This window comes from Monomorium pharaonis, chromosome 5 (genome assembly GCF_013373865.1).
Source record: "Monomorium pharaonis isolate MP-MQ-018 chromosome 5, ASM1337386v2, whole genome shotgun sequence".
NCBI classification, from domain to species: Eukaryota; Metazoa; Arthropoda; class Insecta; order Hymenoptera; family Formicidae; genus Monomorium; species Monomorium pharaonis.
The window spans coordinates 25,233,203-25,250,620 of record NC_050471.1 but is presented as its reverse complement, the minus strand read 5'-3'; the positions used below and the strand labels follow the sequence as shown (position 1 = coordinate 25,250,620).

The 17,418-nt window shown below is 41.8% G+C and overlaps 1 protein-coding gene across 9 annotated transcripts in view; it reads right to left on the bottom strand.

Annotated features, from left to right (window-relative positions):
- The window catches only part of LOC105835685 (small conductance calcium-activated potassium channel protein), a 204,332-nt gene that overhangs the window by 79,393 nt on the left and 107,521 nt on the right, over positions 1-17,418 (bottom strand). The window contains exons 1-2 of one of the 9 annotated variants that reach the window (XM_036287373.1): positions 8,415-9,298; positions 4,353-5,277 (exon numbers count right to left, since the gene is read on the bottom strand). The exons of 7 other annotated variants lie outside the window; for them this stretch is intronic. The gene's annotated coding sequence lies outside the window, so the exon portion shown is untranslated. Of the gene's footprint in view, positions 1-4,352; positions 9,299-17,418 lie in introns of those variants that run through there. One more of the 9 variants, XM_012679175.3, reaches the window with a different exon arrangement.

Genomic DNA, 17,418 nt, shown 5'->3' with positions numbered 1-17,418 from the left:
ACTATTCTACTATATTGGTTTCACTTATTTTTAAAAATTTGAAGTCTTCTTATATAGTAGATTTCAGTTACCCAAAACTCAGAAACACTCAGAATACTATTATAACGTTGAAAAAAGAGTCTTGTTGAATTAATTGAAAATCTGGTTGATATGAATTTACAGTTCAGATTTTAGTTAAACCTACCAGATTTCCAATTAATTCAACAAGACTTTTTTTCAGTAAAGAAATACTTATTTGGAATTACAATATAAAATATTGATTTTATTATGTTTTTTAATAATTATTAATATATAATAACATACCAAAAAGTCTAAAAATATTCTGAAAAATACTATAGGACGTATTTTTAAATAATTATTTTAAACAAGTGTCAAAATTACTGTTTCAATATTGATAAGAGTTTAATAGAAAATGCAACCTTTTCTTCAAAAGGGAACAAATTTTGACTATTTGTTTATTTACAGTAATTATGTAAATAAAAATTTATATTTATCTATTATTTTATATTTGTTTATGTATTAAAGACTCTATAAAAATAGAAGAAATTGTACTTACAAAAATTCGATAAAATAAGTGAAAATTGAACAAAGAAAGAAGTAGAATTCTGAAAGTCTCACTATGACGCAAAGGGTTAGATATAAAAGAACTGTTCTTTATATTTGGAATAACATTTGTGAATTCAATAAATATTGAGATACGTATGATATGTGATGTTTTTCAAATGATAACAGAGTCGTCTTTTCTATCATATTCTTTTAAGTTTTTTTCTTTTGGAGGTTTTGCGCGTTACAAAAGGTGTTGAGAGAATTTTATCCTGCGAGATGTTTTCTGTCCGCTTGGAGAAAGAAATATAAATTCTAGCATCTTTGGAGGCTTTTCTGTGTGTTTTCAAATCTTTAGTTTTCTAGCTTTTGAAATTCTTGTACTCTTCCGTTAGATTCCCAAAGTCAGATAAATTCAAACAAAAAAAGTAAGAGAAAAAATGATTTTCCTGTGGCTAATTAAATTTAAGTCACCATTTTCAGAGTTCCTATTAATCCTAACGATATCAAAGAGGTGAAAAGAGTCGCAGAAAAGAGAAAGCAAAGATTCAATAATTAATTGTTATTTCTGTAAAAGTCGAAAGCACCAATTTTTTTACACATAATTTTAAAATTCGGAAAAAGAAAAACACGATAAGATCGTTTCGCTAAAATTTAAACAAATTTGCAGGAATATGGCAAAACAAAGATTTGTAATTTAACGTTGCAGTTTAATTTAACAACGTTTATTAAATAATTATATAATGATAATTTGAGTGAATTACCATTTGTACCAAACAATAACAAATAATATTATAATTCCCAATATTGTAATTCCCAACTTTAATGAAATTCCTGTAATAACTCTCTTTACGTTAATTTTGACAAAATTCATTTTTACGACTTTCTTGTTTTAGCCTTCCTCGGGCGCCAATTATTGCTAATCTCTTTTTTCTTCTTGTTTTCCTGACGTCCACTAAATTCACTTTCCTGCTTTTCAGCTTTAATAAACTAATTCATCAACGATTTATTTATCTTCCACTTCATACAACGAACAAGAAAATTCTGACGTTGTTGTTGGTAGGGTGAAAAAGCGATGAAACGAGCGCGCTGTAATAAAACAGGGCCAGGGTGTCCATTACCTCGCGATTACGCGGAAAAACTTTCGCGAGGATTCTGATAATCGAAAGACCGTGCTCGGCGAAACGATGAAGCGATATACTTCGAACGAGAAGTAGGTCCGGAAGCTTGTCTCCTTCAACTGTCGGTGCGCGAGATTACTTCGCAGGATTTTCAGGAAAGTAACTTACTGATCCTGGAAGATTTCAATAGCTTTCGTAATCCAACCCTCCGCCGCGCATTCGATTAATTGTTTTCGCTCGATTTAATTGTCATCCGGGAATGAGACGGCCATTTACCAAAGTTGTTATTACAGTCAGAATTATTTTCTGCATATAAATGTTAAATTCGTAACATTTGTGCCTATACTTTTCACAATTAATTTCGACGTCACAAATGAAATAAAGTGTCACAAGTCCATTTTTTAAATAAAAGTTTTTGCAAATTTTTTCAACTAATTGAAATACAGAGAGAGTATGTACCGCTTAAAAAATGAATTTTTACGTGCGCTTTTAATTAACTTCATTGATTCGAGTATAATCGCGAGTACTCATAATTCCACTTTTCGAGGAGAAAACAATTACGTAAATGAATTTTGCAACATTTTTCGCCGCCGTTAAAGAGACAAAAAAAAACACACGATGGTACGGGGTGCGTGATTTATGCTTAAATCGCTAAAATCGAGATAAATACGTTTACACTTCGTGAGATACGTAAAATATGAGAATTACCTGAACGAAATTTTATTCAAGGATATCATATTCAACGGCGACATCCCCGAAGGTCCGATGTATTGCAAATGCCCATCCCTTTGCAACTTCGCGGGAGGACGGCGCGGCGCTCGCCGAGGATAATTTTACCGGCGAACTTCAGCCATCAGCTGTCGCGGCCTGGCTGAGCGACCCCCTCGTCGATAAGTGTAATATTGTTTCCTCGACCCCGTTCACACTCTACCACTCTCGTACTACTCGCCTGTCCTCCTTCTTCCCCCTTCCCCCAACCCCTTTCGGCCGCGATCCATCCCCGACGCAGCCGGTGAAGCGAAGTGATAAAGTGTCCCAATTGTCTGATTCTCGCGATATATATGGAAGTTACCCTTCCCCATTCTTCTCGTTCTCGCCTCCCCCTCCCCCGCACCCCGTGGCAACCATCGGTGATGGCGAGGAGTGCTGAACGTGCTCGGGGTGAGAATTCGAGTCATCGCCTGCGGCTAGATCGACGCGAATTAACTGACATTCACCGCCGAAACGCGGCGAGTCTCCTCGTTCAGTTTCTTCCGAGTTTTCCCCCTTGTTTTTTTTTTTTTTTTTTTTTTACGAGTCACTTCCCCGAGCGCGTTCAGATCGCCGGGTCACCATAATTTTATTCCCCGGCATTTCGCATACGTCTTTCGACACACTTCCGCGACCTCCACTTGGCAAACTGAATGCGCGCGCGAAAGAGGATTTTAAGCGACGCGGAGAGACCAGAAGAAGATTTTAAGTGACTGCACATTCTCGCCCGATTGCGACGATATTGAACGAAAGTGCGAAAAATGTAGCGCAATTTCGCGAAGACCTCAAGCTGGGAGAAGAGTGGTGTGGAGTAGAAGATTATTACTCCTTGGCAATTGACCTAATGTATTGGCATAACTGCGATCTGATAATCCTCAGGCCTAATATTCAGCCAATCAATCGATCATGACAATCGCATTCATCATACGCAAATTGTAATCCATTTAGGTATTATAATCGAGTTTGATCAATTAGCGCACCGTACGGGAAGTTCTAAAGGATCGAGTGTTCTGTCAAACATCAGAAAGTTAAATGAATGGAAAAAAACATCGTATCTTTCATTTCACACACAAGAGAGGAATATTTTTTATCCGAAACTTATTTATTATAACAAAGTTATATATTCTTAAGAATTGTGAAGTTGCTTGTGCTAAGAATTGGCTATAATTGTATTATACTGATTGAAACTGTCAGCGGATAAAATGCAGATAAAAATTACACCGAAATGCGTTAAAATGTAAGTTTTATCTGTATCGATAATTAGTATAACAGTTTAACTATAAAAGTTTATAGTTAAAAAAGATAATAAAAACGGGGGGGATGATCTATTAATTAAAAGGTCAACGTTAAAGTGCAATTTTTCTCGGCGTTTTATCAATTCCGACAGTTTCAGGCAGTTATAATTCAGCAATAGTTTAACTATAAAATATAACTGTGAATAGAATAAATAACTGTGTAAAAAATGACATTTAAGAATAATAACTATAATAAGTTAGAACGACTTGTAGATTGAAAGACCAAAAATCGTCCAAATGCAATTTCTATCGCCGTTCCATCAATCATGCTAACAGTTTGTCAATATAATAGTTTAATTATAAAGAATAACTAAAAAAAATTTTTATTAAAAAAAAATGAATCTACGGCATGTAGATTGAAAGACCAAGAATCGAAATTAAAGCACAGTTTCTATCGTCAATTATACTAACAAGTTCAGTCAATAGTTTAAATACAGAGAATAACTGTAAATTGAATAAATAACTGTATAAAAAAATTTATAGTTTAACAAGATATAATGAGATAAATGCTGGTATGGGGCTTTCTATATTAAAGGATCAAGGACCGATGTTAAAATGCAATTTTTATCTGCGTTCCGCTATTTCAAATTTTAAGCAAACGCGCGATACTTGCGGGATAGTCGCTGTACTTGACTTTACCAACCTGTTTAGTGACATTTACGCAATAATTGTTCTCCTCCTCAAGTGAGATCCGCCGTTTCCGGGGTGCCGCTGGCACTTTCGCGTAACTTCGACAGTTCGTCACCGATTAGAAGCACTTGGTCGTACTCGACCCGCCGCGTCGCGGCACGGGATCGTCCCTCGGGCACCGTCGAGCCGATCGTCATCGTGTCCTCGAGTCTCAAGTCTTCCCTCGCACGTTATCGCGTGCGGACGAGTCGGCCCTTAAGTTTTAAAGCGCGACCGTACGATCGTGCGTTCTTGCGGATCTACGTGCCGAGGCAGATTCAAGTTCCCCCGCTCGTCGTCCTCGACTCGTGCACTCCATCATTCCGCGGATCTGTCACGCCTCACATATACATACATATACATATATACATATATACGCGTGCTCCTCGCGCGTTCGGGTCTCGCGGAAGAGGGACGAAGCGCTTCCCCGGGGCGAGAGACCTGAGAGGCCTCCCCCTTTATCAATTAGCGACGTGGATCGTTTGTAATCGCGGCGCGGCACGTCGCCGCCACGCGAGCGAACACTTGACTTGAACCGGTTGTACTGTAGCACCGTATTGATTCGACGTCCTTGCAGCCGCAGCAACATCGCGGCGATATCGCAGCAACATTGTACATCCCCCTGGCTTAGATCCTACTCTTAGGGGCTCCGCGCGACTGCGCTTCTTCCTTCCGCACGACGGCCGATTGCTACGATTCTCCTCGCATTCTTCCTCCTCCATCACGGCGACGGCTAACACGGCCGGCTCTTGCCATTGAAGGAGACCTCGCGGCCGTATCCGTACCGACGTGGAAGCATTGTACCCCCTTCCCCCCTCACCCCGTTCCTGCCGTTGAGGAGAAACGGAGCTGCGATACCCGTCGGCGAGTCCCGAGTGTAATGTGGTAGTGTTGTAGGTCTGAACAAGTTATTATTTAACCGTGATAAGCTCTCTGCCTCTCTCACTTGCTCCGTCTCTCGCGAGACGAAAGATCGCGATGTGCGTTCATTAGGAATCGCCCCTCCAGCGATCTACGAGACGGCTCGAGACGATCGATGATTCGATTCCGCGTTCGGAATTAAAGGTCTCGAAGTGGAATTTCTAATTTAAAATACCAAGAAAATTCGAAGGTCAACAAATCGGAATGTAACGCACAAAAATTCTATGATCCATTCGCGGAACGCGAAGGCTGCTTCGGAGAGGGAGGGGAGGGGGGGATCCGACGTTTTATGAATTTTTTTAGAAGAATTCAATTGTCCGGCGCGCTCTTCCGACGTTTCGAGTGATTGGACGAGGGAGGAAAAAATTGCACTCGTCAAAATTTCAAATTCAAACGGCGCACGCGAAAATACGCGAGCTCTTCGGCAACAGTTTAACAGTTTAAAGCGCAATTGGATGCCGCTAACACGGATGCACACATACATACATACATACACCCGCGCAAAACGGTCGGCACGAAACCGTATCGCGAACAATAATCTCGCGGTGCGCATTCCACGGGTAACGTTTACGCGAAATAATACCGACGTTTTATACCCCGGTATCAGATTAAACATAAAAAAAAGAAATCCCTATCGTATCGGATACTCGATCACTCGATGTATGATAAAAAAAAAAGGGAGAAAGAAAGAAAGAAACGCGGAATATATCCTCCTTTCCAATCGCTTGCTACACGAAGGTGGAGAGGTCCATTAAAACGAGAGAGCAATTTCCGCGCACCTGCCCGAGCCACTATCCCCCGCCCCCGCCGTTCGTGGACGACTGCCCCAAGAATTCCATCGCAATGAGCAAACGATCAATTTTCAATGTAATAATCGCGTACACGCGCCGCGATCCGCGCTTGGCGAATTTTTAATCAAGCAAATACCTCCGCCGCCCGTGTGATCACCTTTTGTATCTCTCTTGTTTTCTCTCTTCCCCCTTCTCTCTCTGTCTCTCTCCATTTTTCTCTCTCTGCCTCTTCTCTTTCATTTTATCATAAAATTAATTTATGCACGGGAAAATTATCCGGAAACGAGATCTGGTTATTATTCAAATGCAATTATTCCATCAGCTTAACCCTTGCTTTTTTTTCACATAATTATACGCTGCTTTTGTTGTGATAATCACACGAATTCCTACTCGATTTTTCCTCGTATTTACTTTTCAATGAAGCCGTCGAGCATAATAAAGGCTTTCCGTTTCTTTCACCGCAACGGTGGAAAATTTGCTGTTCCGTTTCATCCGCTGATTCGGAATAAAACGCGGAATCTCCGGAAAAGAACGCGTCCACAGGTGCTCATCATTTCGAAACGTACGGCACAAAATAGAAAGCTTCCTCGAGCGACAAAAAAACAAAGAAGAAGACACGCAAAGGAAAAGAGGGAAGCGAATAAAAGGCATCCGTTTGCCTAACTACGGTCATTCTAGCGGTGCTTGTGCAGCAATATCAGCCCTGCCTTCTTCTTATCGCGGAGCCTGTAGTTAACGAGGCGATCAGAAGGATCAAACCGCAAATTCGGAGGAACGTCACCCCGAATCGGGGGGATTTCGAAAGGACCGGCGCGACCCTTTGAGAAAATTAACGCGGATTCGTAAATAATTCTCACGGCGTCGTACTTCCCGGCGCCTCGTTGCTTCATTATTTTATGTTTCTCTGCACTCAAATATTTATTCTCTACTACGGGGTGAGAAAAAAAGGACAGAGAGAGAGAGAGAGAGAATGTTATACGCTCTCTCGCGGCAACATTTTCCATAATAAATATAGATTATTTATAGAAAAGAAATTGTAGGCGATCCATTTCTTAGACGAAATTGTATTATCGTATTTTCCCACCGTTGTTTATAAATATGAATTAATTGTAACATGTAATACGTGAACAATGCATTTATGCATTAAGTAAGCTGGTGTATCGCGCTTAGTCATTTATCTTCTATTATATCGTAGCACATTTTCGCGATGGTTTCATTAATTATATTTCAAGTTTCCTTTTATTTCTTTTTCCCTTACTGCAGCAGCTTACAGGTGTCGTTACATAAGCTATATAGGGAGCGTATAAATCATCGTCAATAATTTTACACGGCGTTATTTAAAACCGTATCGTCCTTCGAATGCGAATGCATTTACCGTTACGTTATGCCGTTTAATCCGATTATTCTTTATCCCAGTTAGATTGTTTAATCCTATTAATTGATGTCTATATTCCGCCCCCGATATCCTTCATTTCGATTGCGTTATCTAAGATCCTGCTAAACTACCGCCGGCACTTTAATCGACAGTACGTAACTTTATTTCTCAATGTATTCTTGATGTACTCTTCAAGTTCAGTTGTAGATTTGTTGTAGAGACCCTTGTTCTTTACTCGAATACTTTGCTCCCGAGAAAAAGAAAATTTGCAGTGAAAAAAATTTCTTATTCAATTCGCACGTTACGGTATAAAATATTTGGTCCGCTCGGTATTCCCCGGGCGCGCGTTTAATAGAATTCCATTATTTATTTCCCTATCTGCCGCGTCTAATTCCAATCCTGGTTTTATTATTCGCGCTCTGTCACCTCAGGCGCCATGGTTTTGTTCCTCGTTTAACTGCCTCGTATCCCGATCCCTTTTGTTCGAGCCCTTGTCGCCCCCCCCCCCCGAAAACAAGGGTCCGTCGCGCGACGGAGGGCAAAACGCCGATCCCGTTTTTTCCCGTCATTTCCCGCGGTAGCGACAATCATACACTACGCAACATCCGCTTTGCCGGACGCAGGGGCGCCGGAATAATTCATCGCGAAAGCAGCGGGAGTGCAATCTCTCTCTCTCCCTCTCTCTCCCTCGCCGAAGAGTTTCGAACAACACGATTCCGTTGAATAGTTCCTAGTGGAAGGCGCGCGGCGATCTCCTCTCTCTCTCTCCCGATAGACTTGTAAAGACAAACATCCGTCACTGTATCCGCCTCCCGCATTCACGCGGAATTGAAACGATCGTCTCGCGTCCCCCTCACTCGCGACGAGCGAGAAGCCCGTCGTAGATCCCTATCGGGCGAAAACCGCTAAAGTTAGGGAGACCCCTCGATAGATTCTACGGGGCAGGTACCTCACACACGAAGGCAGTGATCGACGATCTTGATCGGCCGTCGTGGAACTGCGAATGCCCGAATGTCGTATGCCATACGTGGTGCACGCGCGACGCACAATCTTTTCAGTTCTCCTCGCGTTTCCGGAGGATCGCGCGACGTCGGCACGGCCACCGAGGAACGACCGCCGGCGGCGGCAGCGGCGGTACTCTCGTCATCGTCGTTGTTGTCGACGACGTCGTTTTCTCTCACGCGTCTTCCTGCAGGGCGCGGACCGGGTGCGACACCACACGCTCGGCGCGCGCGGCGATCCTAAGCGGACTCGCGTCGATTCCGCTTAGGCGGAATCGTCGCCCTCCACGGCAACAGAGCCGCCTTCCTCCTCCCTTCACCCCTGCCGCCGACGGCGCTCATCGATCACGGCGTCTCGTCGTTTGTCGTCGTTGTCGTCGTCGTTGTCGTCGTCGCCGTCGTCGTCGTCGTCGTCGTCGTGGCCGTCGTCGTCTCGAGGAGAGATCGATCGAAGGCGCAGCCTCCGCTTCGACAGTGGATCTCGCGATTCGCGAGGAAGTTGTCGCGCGCCGCGCTCATCGAGAGGGATGCATAGGTGGTAGGAGGTGGTCGTGGATCGCGAGAAGAGAAAGCGGGAGGGAGGACAGCGATGGGAGGGGTGGCGAGAGGGAGGGAAGGGGGGAGGAGGGATGGACGATTGGACACTGCCTGTGACAGGCGAGCGAGCGACGCCCGCTCCCGAGGATTCGAAAGAGACACCCACCAGGACTAGGCCCGAGGATGCCGATTATTGGGGGTGGGGGGATAGGGTGGTAGGAGCGGAGAGGGAGCCAGAAGTGAGAGAAAGAGAGAGAGAGAAACGTGAGGAAGAAGAGAGAGAGAGAGAGAGAGAGAGAGAGAGAGAGAGAGAGAGAGAGAGAGAGAGAGAGAGAGAGAAAGAGAGAGGAGAAGGAGGAGGAGAGAGAGAAAAAGAGAGAGAGAGAGAGAGAGCGCGCGAGGCGAGGCGAACGAGAGAAGCTGCCAGTGGTGAGCGTCCGCCCGCTGCGACGCTCCCGACAGGACTGCGTCTCGCTCCCCATTTATGCCTTTCCCACCCCAATCGCGGCGCAGCCACCCTTGCGCGTTCCCCTTTCCCATGGCTTGGTCGCCACACTACTTGGTCTCGCGCGAGTAGAACGAAGTCACCCCGCCGCGCTTCTTCCGCCTCCCTCCCCCTCCTCCACCCCTTCTTCTTCGCCGCACACGCTTCGCCGGCTACACGCGCGACGACGGCGGCGGGTATACAATTCCGCTCTACGTGCGAGAACGTGTAAACATATTTGCGTGCTGGTTAATTTCGCGTTGTACTACTCCGCTTGCGGAAGTGTGCAGGGCGAAGAGGAGACGGTTCGACATCTTTCTCGGATCGCGAGAAACGTCCTCCCGGGCATTCCAAGAGTTGCTTCCAAGAAGCCTTATTCAGGGGTGATAAACCGGAAGGGTGACGAACCGTTTATCTCTTTCTAGTAAAGAGACGGAGCGTCTGATTGGTAGCTGTGTAGTCCCGAAAGGAGACGGAACGTGACCTCAACCTATCTCCCTCTCATTCTACACGCCTTGCTTCCTCCCTTTCACTGCAATCATGCGATCCATTCTACATGTCGATAGTGATAAAGCTAGATATCGGGGTTCAATTACATAAGATGAGAAGTCCAGGTAGTCCGAGGGGTAGAAGAAGAATTCTGCGCGAGTGAAGCCGTCGGATCTCAACACCGGGGGATGCCCCGCGCTTTCCTTCAACGAGTGCAGGGGATTAGCTGATAATTCGCTGATAATGGTAAAAGTTAACTTGGCTTGGAAACCGAGGCACGGCAGGGATTTCCCCATTTCCCGGGCAGGCGTTTCCAGGAGTGAAGTTTACTAAATTCGCCGTACGATGAATATTCATGCGGTCGTAATTTGCCGTGCATTCGGACTATTCCCTCACGTGCGAGTCGAATGGGCGGCCCCGCGCGACACACTTGTTGGCCAACTATGCTTAAAACGCGTCTTGACTACTCGCAATCTGCCCTCGGTGGAGATTGTTTCCGAACAATGCATAACAACGATATTTGCGGCTCCTGGGAGTTCAGCCAATCGTGTGTGTTTGGCGCTGTCGACGGCGACTTGGAATAATGCAGTGCCCCCATTACGTAGTGCCCTCCGTTATTAGGACGGATATTGCGATCACGTCCTTGAAACTCGATGTAAAGTATTGTAAAAATGGGCTTGAAAACCGATGAGAAAGCGGAGGTCTCCATGTGGCGCCACTTGACTCGTCGTTTATCAAAGCCAGCTGCTTCCTGCCTCTCGCGATAGCGTTGCGAATCGAACACGTGGTTGGCAAAAGTAAAAATAGCAGGTCGCGTGTGTCTGTGTCATCGTCGTCATAGATACATATTCGCCTATATAGGGGCGGGGGGGGGGGCGGGGGATTTTGCATTCGTTTGAAAGTGAAATTAGCGAATACTACCCGCACTTGAACTTTCCATCCCTCAGAAGCCTTCCGTTATACTGACAGCGGCGCGTTAGCATTCAAATACTCCTTCCATCTTTCCCTTTAATAACAAGGCTCTTTGATGAATTTTCAATTTGCCATGCAGCAATTCTCGCGAGAAGGTGAATGATTGACGAATGATGATTGACAATTTAAATACGTTACATATACGCTATATGTAAGATCTATTAATTTTTGTTCCAAGGATATTAAAAAAAAAAGGATAACATAAAGTAACTGGTTTTACTTTTTATCATGATTCTTTATTTTAAAGCACCCCTTTTAACAAGGTGAATTAATTTTATAAAACTCTATTACTAAAAAAATATTCTGAATTTTGTCTTTGATCCCCTAAGAGACCACATTGTGTTTTCGTCGTTAAAAAAACCACCTTGCCCCGAGAAGATTAAAATGCTTTAAAGCTGCAGAGATTACTTGTTCGTCACTCACCTACTACAACCCTTATAACCTTCACAACCCCTATACTAAAAAAAGTAGTTAACTTGAATAAACGCGTTTAGTTCGTAATGATTTTTTCAGTTTAAGTATTTGCGTATTTAATTTTAAAATATATATTACTCATATATATTTCCCTTAAAAACAAATACTGAAGGCTATCAAGTAAATACCTTTGATACAAGTTAAAAACTTATTTCTCGGTGTAAATTTTTTGTCAAATTTTATTTTAAAATGCATTCGGAAATATAAAGGATGATTATTATATTAAAAAATAAAAATACAATTATTTGATAGTTTTTTAACATTAAACCAAAAGTTTCTAAACTTTAATATTTAAATAAAAATGCCTGCCTTTTATTTTATGATATAATAATATTATGTTAATTAAATGAACAGCAGGTTTGTTGTAAGAAAATTACAAATTTTGTTTGTTGAAATTGTTAGATCTTCAAATTATTTTGCTTCAATAGTAATTTTTTTTCTTTTTTTTTCCTATCCTGTTTGTTATTTGCTTTCAATATGCTACGTATATTATTTGCAATTATTTGCGACATTCAATCATCGACAGTATTGGTGTAATATCAAAATGTATTTGCTACTGATAGAGTGTTTGTTTTAACATGAAATTAACAAGTTTCTGCGAACAAATTTATTCGGAAAAATTTTCTCCGGCAAAACGGATCTCACAGCGACGTCAAACAATTGGTCGTTATAATAAATCTGTTTGCCCTCGCGTAAAATGTAACTGGAACGATTTCGGCCGTGCCGGCCGAATTATTTGTGCCCGAGTGAAAATTACGACGTCGAGTAACGCGGATTAAGCGGAAAGCAGGAGGCTTTATTATCCGAAATACACGGTTTCCAGGGAAACGCGCCGGTACGATTTATGCATAACTTGATTATTGTTTGATTACTACGGTGATTACTCGTTGATTACCGCGGCAGTTAAAGCGCGGAGATATTTAAACTTCTTCTTCCGGCGAATGAGTTTTGCGGACCGCTGCGGACGGACTATTGCGGCCTGTGTGCCGCAATTAGTTTCGACTGTGAAGAAAAAACTTTTCCCCGGCGTGATACAAGCGGTGCGATGTAACAGGCAATAATTCAGCAAAGCGCTGCACCCTTTTCTTTTTCTCTCCATTTCAGTGAGAGCGGTCGCGCCGAAAAAAGGTAGGAAAGAGGAGGCTCTCTAAGTCCCCTCGTAAGAAACTAATTTCTCACCCTCGTCCCCTTGATGGAAATCTCATTACTGCCAGGCGTTTCGGCTTTGATGTGGAAAACGGGGAAATCGATATTGTAGAAACGCGGTCGAACTCGACGCGGTCAGCGAACACACTGTCATTCCCCCCTCTCTCCCTTCCTCTTATCCCTACGGGTGTACGCGTACGTATGTCTGTGTGTGTGTAAAACAATAGCGCGGAATTTCGGCAAATGAATAATATTAGCAGCGCGCACGTCACGCCGTACGCCGGGGCAGTTCGTGGTGTCCCGGCAGGGCAGCCCGGACAGGTGTCAGATTTGAATGCGCGCAATCAGTTGTGTGCGCGCTACACGTATAATAATTGGTGTAATTACGAGGGCAACAGTCGCGGCGCTCCCTATGCGACGCACATTCGCGCATCGATCATCGTTCGAGTAACGCGCGTAAATTACATAAATCAATAGATTGGACAGGTCGCGCCGGGAAATTATCCCCGCGGTGACGGTTCGGGGAAAGCTTTGTGTGTACAGCGCTGTGTACTGTATAGTGTACGGGGTCCAGAAAGCGCCCTGCGGATTAAAGCGCGCCGACAATCGATCCGGCGCCGACGAAGCGGTCGGCAAACGTTTCCCGGTAAACGAAACACCGGGATCAGATCTGACTGACTGTTTGCCGCGACTCCGATTCGAGATTCCCGGTACCCCGGACGTGTCGTGATCGCGCGCAACCCCTCCGTCCGTTTCGCCCCTCTCCGTCCATCTGGAATTCCCCGAGATGCCGTACGGTCGAGGCGAGAGCCTCGTCCTCCATCCCGTGGCAATTACGACGATGCATATCCCTTCATTTGTCCGCTACAGCCGGCGCGTATGGCTTATCGGGGATGCACGCGTTTCCCGTTACTTGCGCATTAACTCTCAGCTATTTCATGACCGGATTAACTTGGAACGCTAACTCCATCGGAAGCCTGCGGTGTACACGTATCTAACTTCAACGACCCTGTCTATTAACGGGAGATCCGATGATTTCGACACTAAATACGAGATTAATGGAGCGTGAAAATCAAAACGGATCGAAAATCGCGTGAAAGAGATACAGTTCTTTTTTCAAATAGATAAACCATTAGCAGTCTGTTAATTGATGTACGAGGTATAATATGAAGTAAAGAAACATCCGTAGATAGGAGGGGAAAAAGGTTATCCTTTCCTCCCCCCATTCCCAAAGTTTAACTTTAATGTAGCCAACAGTGAATATATTTGTTGTTATCTACATAAAATCATCGAGATAATTCTAGATGAAGAAATGACTTCATCTTACAATTAGCCTTATCTAGAATATTAAGATATGTCATTTCTGTCTCCGAAAAAAGAAATGCTATCTGTTCTTGCAAATTATTTAAGTTAATGCAAACAATAAATATAATTATTGTTAGCTTCAACCTTTAAGTCATTATTTATCCCAATAAAAAGCTTTTTTTTATGATAATAATAGATTGCACAAATCAGGAATTAGTAACACAATGTAAAAATTGTCCTAAAATTTTAAGTGAGCCGAAAACATTTACAAGAAAATTTGTTAGTTATCATAAAGTAAGTTATATGTTTCTTTTATATTTTTGATTTTTATATTCGTATTGATTTTAAATAAAAAAAAAACATTTTTGTCAAATTTAAAGAACTCGTAATTTTCAAAAAGTAAATATTTATTGTTGAAATTTGTTTAGAAAAGACAAAAACTAATACGCTTAGCTACAAACAATAGATCTTTTTAAATTCAATTTGCATTTTATACATAAAGTTGAGGGAGGATACTAGTTAAAGGGAGAAATTAGTTTGATTATAATTTCTTCACAAGAAATTAGCTATTCTGATTACGCATAAATTTGCGCTGGACTGTAGGAGAACCGTGAGAAAGGAATTCTGATACTAACTTTGTATGAAATAATTTGATAACCTAATAGCTAAACTCTGCGATTTGATATTTACTTTTCACTTAGAATTAATAATATTACACAATTTTGAGCCATGTTTCATAACAGCAAAATAGTTAATACAGATTCTTCTAACATTTGAAAAAAAGAAGCCTGTCAATAGAAGACACAATTTTTCGAGTTTGACACTAACATTAAAATGGCTGTATGAATTTTGGATATTTTACATAATTTTAAACATTTTATATTTGCAAAATACTATTTAAATCTTTAAAAGAATAAAAATATGAAGATTGGTTTTTAAATAATTACCTATTTAGGTTTTAACAGTCCTTTTGTGTTTTAAACTTCGATTTCATCCCTTTAGAGTAAGTAAATAAAACATACAAGTTTCTATTATGTCATACTATTAAATTTAAATATGGCATTTTATCCATATACGTTGGGCAAAATGTCAGCTTTGTAGTTGACAACTTAAATCATTTTTTCTCAAAAATCTATAATATCGATATTTTAATTATTTTATTTGTATAAATAAATAAAGTCTTAAAAATATTATATTAATAGGATCATAATATTAATAAAATTTTATTATTTAATTTCATAATATGATAAAGTTATTCCAAAAAAAATTTAAGTACGATATTTTCGTTCAACTCATTTATCGTCATGATACTGGTCAGTAAAGTTGTTTATGTTGATTATTCACAACTCTTTTCTAAACTGACAGTATGTAAGTTCACTCTTTACTTAGCATGGTAATTACCATTAGCACATTATCTCTTATCTTTATTTTATTTTTATTTATTCATTGTATATTTATTGTATATTTTTAATTTCTAACACAACATGATTAATTTACACGGATTTGAACGTATCTACATTAATATGTATAAATCATTACTGGATAACATCAGGCTCAATCAATTCTCGAACAGGATACAACAAATTAATTAGGTGCTATTTTAATTATATAATTTTTTAAATATGTGATTTTTATGAGATGTAAAAGTATCTACAAATTTACTAAGAAAATCCGACAAGAACAGCAACGATAGAAGGGGAGCAACGTGTTTGGCTGAATATATTTTCTTGATATAGCAGTTAATAGGCATAATGGAAGAGCGGTTGATAGAGAAACAGGGAATACATAAGACTGGCATGAAAGGACTATCGCAGCATCTAATAATCTACCATTTGTTTCGCGTACGTCAGGAAAAGCTGCCTTTGCTGAAACGGTTTCAAGTCGGCATTCCAGAATAATTTCTTAAAGCTGACAGACAAAATGTCTGCATTATTAAACTACTTTAAGGACAATTCAGAATATCTTTTTAGTGAAGTAAAAAGAATTATGTTACAAAAAATGTTAACGAAGCTAACTGAAGAATAGAATTCACTTGTCCTTTTTTTCAATGTTAATTGATTAACTAATTATAGTTAGACTTGAAAAAATTTTATTGATATTTATTGTTAAATTTCTCATGCTACGCATGTTTCACTCGCTTCTTTTTTTTTCAACGTGTGATAAACTCCAACAATTCGTACGTAGAGCTCTATTATAAAGTGTACCAATAATTAAGACCTTCCTAACTTTTTAATTTTAAATGTCAAATAACCTTGGCAGCTCAGTCTCAAAGGCTTCTAACTTTTTAATATTCCATGAAAAGCGCTAACTTTCTCTGAAACTTTTTAACGGTAAATACAATATCTCGGCAGTGAGAATATTGGACCTGAGCACAGCTGTCTTAAGAACTCCGAATCTGCGAGACGCCCGGGATGTGATACGCGAACGCAAACAGACGGGCGGTCGCCAATTTTTTCTATTGCACACGACAGACGAGGAATGGACGGGAGAAAGTGGACGAAGTTCTCGCGACGAAAAGCGAAGTAAATCCACCGTCGGGCGACCTAAATCACGTCCCGATAGGTAGTCCCGGGTCCTTGGGATTTCCCCGACAACGACGTCTTCGATATCCAACCAACGAGGATGTCGAAATTAGATTAGACGGGGCGATAAATGCCATTTTCGTGTTCGGGCATTATTCCTGACGAGACACTTTTTCACGGAGATCTGTAAATTACCAAGTGTTTCTCTCTCTCTCTCTCTCTCTCTCTCTCTCTCTCTCTCTCTCTCTCTCTCTCTCTCTCTCTCTCTCTCTCTCTCCTTCCAGGCTCTCGATTCTTGGATCTCCCCTTCAGCCCTTTAGAACCCTGAATTATTGGACCTTTACCATTCCCAACTCTTATTTTCGCGAGATAAATTCCCGCGCGGCGTTCTCTTTTTCAGATATATTAGTCTTATATCTCAGAAATTATTGGATCTCGATGTCCTCGGAGCTTGCGATCTTCGACTTTTGAACTCGTATATCTTCGACCCTCCAATCCGCAACGTTAATCACACGGCGACGGCAACGTCGAAGTTACTGACGGTGGAAAAAAAAAAATTAACCGCGTGACGATAATTCGCTGCCCCGAGCAGTACCAAGCTCTACGTACCATATGTACCTGTCGCCTGTATGACGACATAAAGAACTGTATCACAGCAGCAGGTCGCTCTAGGAGCGGATCGTGACTCCTGCAATTCGCGATACACGTGACGCGAATGAAAACAGCCTAAACTCAAGAGGGGAAAAGAGAGAAATGCGATCAGGGAACTGATTAACCCTTCACTCACGGCATTTTCAATCGTGGACCTGATCCGAATCGTGATTTACGCCCGCGTCGTTGCACGAGCGGAGGAGAGTCTTATGACGAGCGGCTCGGAGCTGATGTACGAAGTAAATTTATGAGACGGGAAGGAGGAGGAGAGAACGGCTGAATCACTGCCGAAGGTACTCTGTGTTCGCTTCGACGAGGCATTAGTCGTAAATGTTTATCGCCGTCGAGGTATCAGTTGCGAGAAGACATACC